Here is a 12,533-nt window from a genome sequence, read left to right as displayed (position 1 = left end):
TCAAGGAATCAGGCCAGCCTGACTTCAACAGCCTTTAACTGCTGAGTTACTCGGCCTGAGGCCCAAGCATAAATTTGATACTGTATGCCCTGCTATCACCAAGCAGAACATTTTCATCTGCTTTGGGGCACAGAAAATGGGACCTGACAAATAGAAGGCCGTTGATGTTTGACTACCTCCTTGGTCCCTTTTCTTCTTTGCTCCTTGCCACTTCTTGTTTTTCTTGGTTCAGGAGGGTCCTTCAACAACATGTCCAGAATTACAGTCCTTATGGCAGCACCCAAACCTAGGAGTTCCCATGGTCACCTCTATCCCCCCATTTATTTATTTAAATATTTATTGATTTATTTCCCCCTTCTTCTTCCCCTCCCTCTCCCCCCACCCTGCTGTTTTTGCTGTCTGTGTCCATTTGCTGTGTGTTCTTCTGTATCTATTTCTCTTTTTGTCTTCTCTTCTCATTTTTTCTCTCTAGGATTCACTGGGATTCAATCCTGGGGACCTCTGATGTGGAGAGAATTTCCTGTCAGCTGTGCCACCTCAGTTCCTGGTTTCTGCTGTGCTTCACTTTGACTCTCCCTTTCATGTCTCTTTTGTTGTGTCATCATCTTGCTGTGTCTCACTTGTGCGGGCACTGGCTCACCGCGTGGACACTAGGCTCGCTGCACAGGCACTGGCTCGCCATATGGGCACTTGTGCAGGCACTGGCTCGCCATGCAGGCATGCTTTCTCTTCTTTTCACCAGGAGGCCCTGGGGATCAAACCTGGGTGCTCCCATATGGTAGGCGGAAGCCCTATCCCTTGAGCCACATCCACTTCCCTCTCTGCATTTATTAATATTAATTCATTACATTTTTTGAAGCACTGGTCATTTGCCCACATTCAATTCTCACAAAAAACCCACAAGGCAGATATGATAATTATTCCCATTTTATAAGCAAAGGCCTGAGTTTCAGGGAGGTGAAAAGACACATCAAAGGTCACATAGCAAAGGAGCATTCCAAACCAGGTCGGTGTGACCCTAAAGCTCGTGGACTTAAACGATGCTAAGCTGCTCCATTAGACCACTGTCAGTCCTCAAGATGGCAGCCATTAATCCGATCCATTAAGCATGGGCGAGTGGGAGAGGAGACCATTAATCTGACATTCCCTCCAACCTAACATGGCTAAAGAGGTAATTTTAGGCCAGGTAAAAGGGGAGAGAGAGGAGAGCTGTCCTTCAGAGCTGTACTGCTCAGAGGGTGCCAAGGCCATACCAACTTAAGCTTGGACACTTGGGCCATTGGGGAGCAGGATCCCACCCCTTTGCCCCTCAGAGTGGGCTTGAGCTGAGTGGTGAAGATGGGTCTGACACCCTCTCACCTCAGCTGCAGGGTTGCTTCCTGTTTCTAAGCCACTGAAGTGGAAGCAAAAGGCAAAAAGAGCCTGAGGCCTTGGCACCTTCTGCCCATCCTGCAAAGGTCAGCACAGTCTTATCTAGAACGGCACTGAGGAAGCAGTTTCCCCAAACACTCTGGGCTGAGTGATGACTTGCTCTCTCCTCCATTTTACATTTCTTCCCCACCCCTCAGGGCTCTAGCGTCCTGTGCCAGTGAAGTCTTTGGAGAAAGAGGTGGTCCTAGCAGGAGAGGGAGGCAAGGAGGAAGGAGGGCTATTTCTGGTCTGGTCTTTCTCCTCAACCCATGGAGAACTCCTTCCCTGGAAGCCTCTTAACCTGAAGTACAAATGAGACCCCCTGGGATCCCAAAATAGCTCCCTTCACAGCTGCACAGCATCCATTTATAGCAGTTTTCTCTGCAGCATCAGGCTGCTTCTGAGACGGCACTTCTGAGGTCAGTGCTTGCGAACACCAGGTTCAATGTCGTTGGAGTACAGAAATGCTCATAAAGGACCTATTATGGTCTGTCACTGTTTTTCAGGACTTGCCCTAACCCTCAGAGACTTAGAAGGGCCAAATTTGTTTTGACACAGAGCCAGCCTGCTTTAGGTCCAACAATAACCCAGAAGCTTGTCAGGTCTCATCCTGTGTGCCCCAAAGCAGGTGACAACGTTCTCCTTGGTGGCAGCAGGACATACAGTACCAAATTTATGCTTGGAGCTTAGGCTGACACCCCCAGGGAAGATCCACCATAGAACTTTTTGTAAGTAACGCTCATTCATTAGCAATTTTAAAAATGGGGCTGTTAATTTTTATCCACTCCTTTTATTCACACCAATTCTGAATGTCAAATTAGAGAGCAAAGGCTCCCAACCCCACCCCAATGAGACAGATTCTGTATTTCCTCTTCGTACCTGATCTAAAACAAATTAACTTTGGCCCACTTTCTCACACTTGGCTTATTTAGAGAAGGACTGAAATAGCCCATTGATATACAAGTGTATTTTGCTTTCTCACTCCTAATTGAGCAGAGCCTCTTCAATTTTAGTTAGCCTTCCTCTTCTTTCTGCAAAAGCCAGCAGCACTTGTCTTCAAGAAACAAACATTTTCTTCTGTTAAAGCAAACTCAGGCCTCATCTGAGCTTGTTCAGGGAAGTTTTCTGGAACCAGACTTTCTTTTCTAAAGTTGTTGAGGGGGAGGAAGTCTTGGCTGACCTGCTCTTTCTGAGTGGAGGCCTGGAGTGAGCTTCCTGAAGCTGGGAGAGTGATGTGGCACGTCCACCTTGTTAAGGCGGCAGAGCACCTAGAGCAGCGGCGCCGGAGCCCAGGTCCCCTCGCCACACTGCACAGGCTGCTACCGGGATCCTACTGACTGCCAGGTGAGGGCTCTCAAGTCAGCTATTTCCATTCCAGTTTGTGAGGAACCTTCTCATTATTTTTCTTTTTAAGATTTATTTATTTATTTTTCCCCCTTCCCCTCCTCCTGCCTTGCTGTTTTTGCTGTCTATGTTGTCTTCTCTTCTCATTTTCTCTCTTCTAGGATTCACTGGGATTTGATCCTGGAAACCTCTGGTGGGGTGAGAGGTTCCCTGTCAATTGTGCCACCTCAGTTCCTGGTTTCTGCTGTGCTTCACCTTGACTCTCCTCTTTTGATGCGTCATCATCTTGCTGCGTGACGCACTTGTGTGGGTACTGGCTCACCACGTGGGCACACTTTCTTTTTTTTTTTTACCAGGAGGCTCAATGGACCTAACCTGGGTCCTCCCATATGGTAGGCAGAAGCTCTATCACTGGAGCCACATCCACTTCCTCTAATATTTGTTTGACACAAACTCAGATGTCTGTGGAAGAGAACTTGATTTTTCTGTAAGTGAATTCAATTTTGTTTTTTCACTTTGAGCTCCCATACTGGTGAATGGCCGAATCGTAATCTCAGTCAATTCAGAGCCTCTTGCTTCAAACCTGGGATTGTGCTTTTATTCTGGGGAGTGGGTAGACAAAGTAAGACAGACTTGGAGGCTGGGGCCTCTGGTCTTCAGCCATCATCATGTAGCCCCTCTAGCTTCTGCTGTGAGGCCTTTGTTTCCTCTGGACTTTGAATGTTGGTCTTCAAGGGTGGCTTCTGCAAACTTCTCATCTGACCTCAAGGTCTGTCTTGATTTGCCTCTTTCCCAGTCGCCTTCATCACGTACTGGAACTGTGGGAAATTTGTGGAGCTGTTTGAGGTCCTGACTTAGTCTCCACGCCAGTATTGGGCTCTCAGAAAAACACTTCCCTTCCCCAACTCCATAGCATTCTGAGACATATGGCAACTCTATGGGAAGGCAGTCTCAGACTGGCTTGTCTAGATATAACCTGTAGCTATCCCATTCTTACCACACTTGTGGCATGGTTTGGCATCAGAGAATGCAGAAGCATGGTACTTTCCTGGGCTTTACTCAAGAAAAGGCATAGGCCCTGCCTTACCACCTGTCTTGAAATTGGCCCCAGGTGCAGAGTACTTCCTCAGAGAGCTGTCGGTACCTACACTTGCCCCTCCTTCTTCTCTAATTTTCTCTCCTCTACCTCATGGCATCTTTTGCCTAGGAATAAGAAAAACTGATCCATCATGTGTTTTTTTAAAAATCTACTCTTTGTACCATAAATTTTATGTGCTTAGTCCTTCCAGATCTACATTTTTTTTTTCTTTTTCTAATGGAAAACATGTTCAAAAGAGGAGGGAACAGTTTATGGAACCTTGTGTACCCATCATTCAGCTTCAACAATTAGCAATGCATGGTCAATCTTATTTCATTTATATCCTACCCACTTCTCTGTTCTACTACCTGATTAATTTGAATGAAATTCTAGATATAATACCATAATAGCCATGGATATTTCAGGTTGTATTTCTAAAACATAAAGATTCTTTTTGAAAAACATAGCCACAACACCAAATCACAAACTGGCATTTATTTAACAGCATTAAATATCTAGGCAATATTTAAGTTTCCTCAGTAGTCTTAAAATTTTTAAATTTTTGTTCAAGTCAAGTTCAAAACAAGGTCCATATCCTGCAGTTGTTTGATATGAATGTTTTTAAGTGTCTTTTATTCTTTAGGCTCCCTGTCCCTTCCCCACTAATTAATTTGCTGAAGAAACTGGGTCATTTTCTGTTAGAGTTTCCCAGTCTGGATTTTGCTGTTTAGAGCCTTGTGGTGTTCCTCTGTCCCCTGCCCTATAAATTGGGTTAGATGTAGAAGCAAGATCAGATTAGCAAAGGTACTTCATAGGTGGTAGGGTGGCTTTCTATAAGGAGGCACTGATCTCCAGTTATCCTGCTTCCATGATGTTAGCAGTCATTGATGATCTTTGCCTAGAGGCCCTAAATCCATCACTCCCTTAAATGTTGCAAAATTTCAATAAAATTTTGAGTTCTATTATTCCTTGTTAATTTATTAGCTAAAGTAATTTACTAAAAATATACTTTCTTTCATCAATTATGTGGTTACCTGAGGTATAGTTAAGGGTCATAGTCTGTTGAGATCCTCAAATCAAACTTCTGCAAATCAAAAGCTTTGGCTTTTAAAATACCAAAGCCAAGGATTAGATTCTTGAACAACCCTGCCTTGAGACAATAGATGCCACACATGATCTAGCTACTTACATGGGGGAGGCTTAGAGCAGAACAGGAAATACCTGGAAAAAATGAATCAGTTGATTTTGCAAAATATCATTTCATCACTTTTATTGCTCATAAACACACCTTATTTTTTGGTGTAGATATATTGTGTATCTGTTTGCACGTCGGTATGTGAACCTATTGTTTCCTTCAAAGTATTATATTAACATGAGAATATATATTTATTTGCATATATTTGTGTCAAAGTTTGTCTGAAGAAAGATCCTAGTATAAGCCACCAGCAGATTCTATTGCTAACATTACCTGAGTCATTTTACAAGGGAGAAATGAATTTCTTCCCAAAACTTATTACTGTATTGAATAATGGCACAAATCAAAAGATTTATGTCTTAGAATTTTTTTTTTTTTTTTGCCGTTGTTGATGGCTCTCTTGTTCTTTCCTGCCCTGTGCCATCTAAACTGAACTAACTTTGAACCATACATGTAAAGGGAATCCTAACTGCTGAGCTAAAAGTGAATGCCAAGAGGTAAAAGTAAATATGTGGGGTTGGTGCTTGAATTTTAAGTGATAGAGGTTGAGGACAAAATTATCCCTCTACTTCTCCTTTATAAATCCTTGACCATCTAAGTTCATTACTGGGTCTATAATAGCCATTTGATAAATACATACATGCTTTAGACTGGATCAGAAATGGCTTGAGTCTGGGCATTTAAATCAAATAGTCAATTGCTGCAGAGAGTAATACCAGAGCAGATATTTCTCTGGATTCTGGCTGCTTTGAGCTTTCAGGTGGATTCCTCCCTTCCAGGGGAAGTTAATTTACTTCCTTCCAAGGTGAAAAGATGAGCTACTATCTCAGCCAAGGTCTGCCTCCATAGCCTGTGTGCTCAACACCATGTGCTACTGCCTAATTTCTATGTGTTAAGCTGTGTGCTTCCTGTAACAGCAAAGTTGGCTTTATAAATCTATAAACTGATGCTCTCGTCTTGGGGCCGCCTGTGGGCAGGAAAATCGATGTTGCTACACAATTTGGTGTACATTTAAACCCTTCTGTTTGGGCTATGAGTTCATTTGATCTTTCTTTGTCCTTGCTTTTTGATTGGGTTTCACTCCTCTCTCAGGAGTGATTATAGTCTACTGTTCCAAATTCCTGAAATCCTGACTCAACCCAAAAGCCTTCTGCTGGAACAATTTGGTTGCACTGTAACTTGTACCATAAAGCGCTCCTCTCAACATCCCTTCCTTGAAGGAAAGGGAGAGGGTTATTTCCCAGGAGCTTCTTGACATTGAGAAGAAGAAAGAGGAAAATGAATGCAAGCTTCAAGACTCTCAAGCCAATTGTTGAGGTCCCTTCTCTCCAGCCTCAGTTTCAAATGGCCTGGGGAGCGCTGCCTGCGTGCTGCCTCAGAAAGAACAATCCGATGGTAAATATTATCTGAGCTCCTAAGAACATTTGAATGGCAATACTCAAGCAATTACTTTCCTTTCAAGATCATTAAACACAAATCAGACTTGTATTTTAATAGGGCTGCCAATGTCGTTAATGGTGTGTGTGTGGGGCGCATAAAGGGTAAGTTTTTTCCCCTCTAATAGGTGAATGTTTACATTATTGCCTTGTCTAGCCATCTTGGCTGCGAAGAGTTGCTCCGGGCTTCAAGAGATATTTCTTTGCTTTCTTGCACCCCAGAATTCCACCCCACTTTTCCAAATGCACCTACAGAGCATTTAGGAGAGTGACAATGGTTAACAGAAACCATGACAGCTGTCCCTGTGCTCCCCCCGTGTCCACACTTTTCCTCACTCAACTCCTCCCACGTGCACAGCAGGGGTCCAGCTAAGAAAATGGACACTGGAAGGAATGAATGGTGTTTTTATGCAGGAGGCTCCAATCTCAGGACTTGGACCCCAGCTCCCCTCTATCATCCTTTTGTTTTAGGGATGCTAAGACAAGTGCCAGAGCAGGCTCTCCAGAAGACTCCAGTCCTGCATTCACCTCCAGGGCAGAATGGAGCAATTGGGTGCGAGGCAGGCCAGTGGAGCTTGTTCTCTTCTGCCCCAACTCTCTAGTCTCCAGCACCTCTGGGGCCACAGAGAGACCAGCTGCTCGTAGGATAGAAACTGGGACTGATGTCTGCAAAGGATCTCCTGGAAGCACGCCTGTCGGAGGTGCTGACCCCGGGAGGGGGGTGGTCCGCTCCTCGTCGGGCCCCCCATGCACCTGCCCATCCCTTCACTGGTGGGTCACACTGCAGGCCTTATTGTCCCACCCTAGCTCCCTGTGAAAGTGGCCTGATGGCTGTGTATGGAGTCAAATTTCAGGTTCACCCAGAAGCTACCCTGTACCCCAACTCGTCTGTCCAGCAGCTGGGGTCTCGTAGTCCCAGGACCTGACACCTTTCACAGCTTTGAGAAGTTGGACTGAAAATAGAAGTTCTGAATGTTGGGTGGACCAGAGGGTGCTATGGGGCAGGTTCATATGCTGTGTTTTCTATTTAACTCATGGTTTAGTTCTGAACCGTATTTCTAGAGCACAGGAAATAGAGTATGCTTGAGTTACGCAGGGCCGGTGGGGGGGTGGGGAGGGACGGGGGACACAGACACGGACTTTGGAATCAGAATGATACGAGTTTTAATTCTGTGTCATTCATTTCTGCCTGTGTGACCTCAGGCGCTTTGCTTTAGGCCTTGATTCATTCTTCTGTAAAATGGAGGGATGGGTGGCTAATGATACTTATTTTACAGGGTTGTTACAATGTCTACATGCGTAGGGAGTCCTTTGTGTAGGCTGCTTTATGGTAAGTGCTTAATGATTCTGTTCGGGAATTAGCTGCCTTTGCCAGCTACAGACACTTCAAACACTAAATCGACAGAGAAAACCAAGTGAAAAAGTCATATTAAGGTTGATGTAACTGCTATCACAGTCATTCTTAAGATCAGCTCTTTTTTTCCTTTAAACTTTCTATTTGGAAATAATTTCAAACTTATAGGACAGCTGCAAATATAATGCAATACCCATATAGAGAATTCAATATCCCCAGATACCCAGTTCCACCAATTTTAACATTTTGCCACATTTCACTTCTGCTGTATCATTCTATCTATCCATCTATCTATTAATAAGATCAGATTTTGATAGAAGGGGAGAAAAAATTTTTTTCCAGAAGAGTCACTGAGCCTCAGAGACAAGCACTGCTGAGTTCACAGTTTGGTGGAGAAGCTCTCCTTCCCTATTTTGGTCAGATAGGTGCAAGAGTATAGAGTCACCAGTTTTTGTGAGCAAAGGAGGCAGGCCTGATTTATGCCTGATGTGGCTGACTTCTGTCAGGGAGGTGGTAGAAGAAGTTATTTAAAAAGTTTAATAACATCTTTCCTCTATAAAATAATACATGTTAGTTACAGAAAATTTAGACATCACAAATTAGTAGAAAGAAGAGAAAAATCATAAACTAAAGATAATCAATGTTAGCATTTGGGGAGATTACTTTCCAATTTTTTCTCTCTATTCATATATTTTTTAATTACACAGTGTGATCACACAATACATAGTTTTCCCTGTTCTTTTCCAGTTAGTGAGCGTTATGGTTCTAAGCTTGCCAATAATTCCCATATTATTGGACACTAGGCTGCTTCAATTTTGTTATAATAAATACACTTTGATAAACTTCTGCGAATATAAGCTTTTAAAAAAATTGAGGTTCTTTAGACCAGAATCTCAGAATTGGAATTACTGAGTAATAAAATTTCATAGTTCTTCATCTATAATGACAAAATAGAAGTTCTTATGTTGGTAGAGGGAGTGGATTTGATTGCTTCCAAGGCCCCTTCTGATCTTTCTAATGCGTTTCCCTTCCCCATACTGATGTACCTATCAAACACTACAAGAATAGATGCTTTTCAGACATTGATCTTTTAATATTCAACGTTTGAGATAGTGCCATGAAATATTCTATACCATCAAAAAGGATTATTTGGGTGCTATTTGTAAATAATATTAGAACCCTAAACTAAATAAGCTTAAGCAAAAAAAAAAAAAAAAAAAAAAGGTCATTTCGGGGGGCTTGCCTAATTAAATTCCAGAGGTAAGATGCGTGCAGGCATGGCTGGATCCAGGGACTTGAAAGATATTACAGGCCTTGGTTTTCTTCTTCCTATCCTGTGACTTTGTTTTGTTCTCTGCTGGTTTAATTCTCAGGCAGGTTTTCCACTTTCACTCATAAAATTATGTCAAAAGTACCACCTTTATCCCATTATTCTTGCAAACCCTCTCCCTGTTAGTTCTAGCAGAATCCATGATTGAGACTTATTGGATATGGTGGGCCCAGCTTGAGTCATGTTCCTATCTGTGAACCAATTTCTGTGGCCAGGGGAATATTACACTCTGGTCAGGCCTGAGTTATATATTTTCCCCTAGAGCTGGGCAAGGAGTCCTCTCTACCCAAAACTCAAGTGACTGGGAATGAAAGAGAGGCAGGCTCTGAGAGAAAACGAGGAAGGTATTCCTTGAAGAGAAAATGAGGAAGGTATTCCTTGAAAAAGGGGGATGAATACCAGCCAAGCAAGAACAACAAGTGTCTGTTAATACGCGCTCCTCATTTAGGGTACTTCCAAGGGCTCTTTCTCTAGGGGATGAACCTCAAACAAGGTTTTAAAATCTTGAGTAAAGAAAAGAGCTGAGTCCTCATGACCCTCTCCAGAAATTATGCGATTATTTGCATCAGAAAAACAGACCATCATGGAAGCCATTTATAGGAAACCAAACGCATCTCTTCATTGATTCATTTTGCAAATATTTATTTAGCACCTACTGCATATCGAAATCAGCATTTATTTAGCTTCTGATGTTCTAGTACAATGATTCCCATCCAATTCTGCCTTCTGGCTTAACCTTTGGAAGACTCTAATGAATTTGCCTGAAATGTCTCCGATGCACCCTGGCTGTCCATGGGCCGTGCATGTGTTTATTTACAATTGGAATGGGTCATTGCTGCTCTGGCTGGCTGGACTATAATTTGCTCAGGCACTTAAGCTTCACTATAAAAGGACACTGCTTCTTTACTAGCCTGACTTTGGCTGTTATGTTCGTACTGAGGATTGTCTCAATAGAGCATTCAACTTAAATGCAGCAGAAATGTAAAATAGGGCATGTGAGAGAAAATAAGTAAGAATCACTAATAAATCCCCTCAAATGAAGAGAGCCTCTCACAGAGCCTTTGGAGGTATTTGCAGAACCTAATTCCTGCACCAGGATCTTTGTTGTTACCCATGCCTGTGTTAAAACCTCTCTAAGAAAGAGTAGTAGTCACTTGTACTTTGACTTGAATATCTCAACAAATTTTATTCAGATAACATTTCTCTATGGCATTATACCTCGGAACACCGTGATCGAAAGATACATTGAAATTAGTGAGTGAATATTTATTCACTAAGATTAATTGAGCCATGAGCCAGGCCTCTTCTGAGAGTGTTCTCAAACCAAGCAAAGATACTGAAGTAGGCACATCATTCAAGATACTATGCCTCCAAATTTTAGCAAGAGTCAGCAAAGCAAAGAGGGTAACGCATCCTGGATGTGGAGCCTGTGACCCTGGGCAAGTTCTTTCCTCTGGCTGGCTTCTTTTTGCTGATGTGTAATTTGAGAGGCAGACAGAAGGAAGGCCAAGAAGAGCGCGAGGAGGTGAGGGGCCCAGGTGGCTTTCTCAGAGGCCTGTGTTCAATTCCCAGCTCCCCTCTCGCTAGCTGTGGGACCCTGGGTGAATTTCTTATGTCTAACCTTTGGCTTTTTCATCTGTAAAATAGGGCTGGTAGGATCTATCAGCAGGGGTTGTTGTGAGAAACAACTGAGGTGTGACATTCAAAGGGCTTCGCCCAGCACCTGGCATGTAATGAGGCCTCATTAAATGTGAGCTGACACTTCTGTTATTACTACTATTACTGCTGCTGTTGTTGTTGTTGTTGCTATCATGGTTGACAACTTTAATTGATTAGAAAGGGTGCTGAATTAATTCATTCATTTCGTACATAATTCAGGAGGACTACCATGCTTCAGTTATACTCTAGGTATTGGGCATAAAGCTGTGAACATGACAAAGTAGCTTAAATCCTAGTGTGATTTAAGAGAAACAGATATAAATTAGTAAACAAATACAGGAATTATATAAGTTTAGATAATGATATATAATATGAAGGAAATAAAATGGAAAGTTGTAATACAAAGTGGTTGGAAGTGGGGGATTTTAGATATGGAGACATTTTACCTAAGATATGAATGCTGAGATGACAGCAGTTATGTCAAAGGTCTTAAGAAGAGCTTTCAAGGTAGGGGACACAGCACAAAGATCTAAGGGCAGAAATAATGTTGGCTGCAGGGTAGCTAACAAACACCATGACATAAAATGAAAACTGGGGATAATGAGCTCTGTGATCCATTAGCAATGTCTGTTCCTGGCAAGGAATATGCAAAGTCAGCAAGCACATTACATATTTGCCATCTCTGAGTAACTGTAAAGTCCCTTTCAATTACTGGTATAAAAAACTCTCAGGAATCCCTAGCTTTACCATGTAATCCAATTGAATTAGCAGCACACAGATATTTAATGATCATATTTCTGATTTTAAGAATTTTAAGGAAAACGGACTTGGCCCAGTGGTTAGGGTGTCCGTCTACCACATGGGAGGTCCACGGTTCAAACCCCGGGCCTCCTTGACCCGTGTGGAGCTGGCCCATGTGCAGTGCTGATGTGCGCAAGGAGTGCCCTGCCATACAGGGGTGTCCCCCACGTAGGGGAGCCCCATGCCCAAGGAGTGCGCCCCGTAAGGAGAGCTGCCCAGCACGAAAGAAAGTGTAGCCTGCCCAGGAATGGTGCCACCCACACTTCCCGTGCCGCTGAAGACAACAGAAGCGGACAAAGAAACAAGACGCAGCAAATAGACACAGAGAACAGACAACCGGGGGAGGGGGGGAGTTAAATAAATAAATAAATCTTTTAAAAAAAAAAAAAGAAAAGAATTTTAAGATCCAAAATCTCTTGGGGTTATTTACTTCTTTCTGGGTTGTTGGATTGATTGAAAAATAATCAATCAGTCAATCACTTTGGTTAAGATAAACTCTGTCCTAGGTACCAATTCTGTGTGATGATCATTCTCTTTCCTACTGCTGGACAACAGCCAAGATAGGACTGGGAGGACTGTTTCTTCAGAAGCTTGGCTTCATTGTTGGTTTCATTTTGAGCTAACAAGCAACTTGATGGGGGAAAATGGTCAAAAAACAGGAAGGTTTGTGATGACCATTTGGCTGAACCAATGCTTTGGTTGAAAAGAAATAGTCTCCATAGTCCCTAGATTTACTACCTTTTATTTTTTTAAATACAGACAATTTTCATGCATTATGAGAAACTTTTGCAATCTTTGATGCAAATTTATGTATTTTTGCCAGCTTTACATTTTTCCACTTTTAAATTTATTTTCACTTATGTACTTCCTATTTTTTAATCTTTTCTTTTCTTTTCTTTTCTTTTCTAATTTCTTACTCTTCCTTC

The sequence above is a fragment of the Dasypus novemcinctus genome, chromosome 10 (genome assembly GCF_030445035.2).
Source record: "Dasypus novemcinctus isolate mDasNov1 chromosome 10, mDasNov1.1.hap2, whole genome shotgun sequence".
Classification (NCBI taxonomy): Eukaryota; Metazoa; Chordata; class Mammalia; order Cingulata; family Dasypodidae; genus Dasypus; species Dasypus novemcinctus.
Note: the sequence above shows the minus strand (reverse complement) of the source record.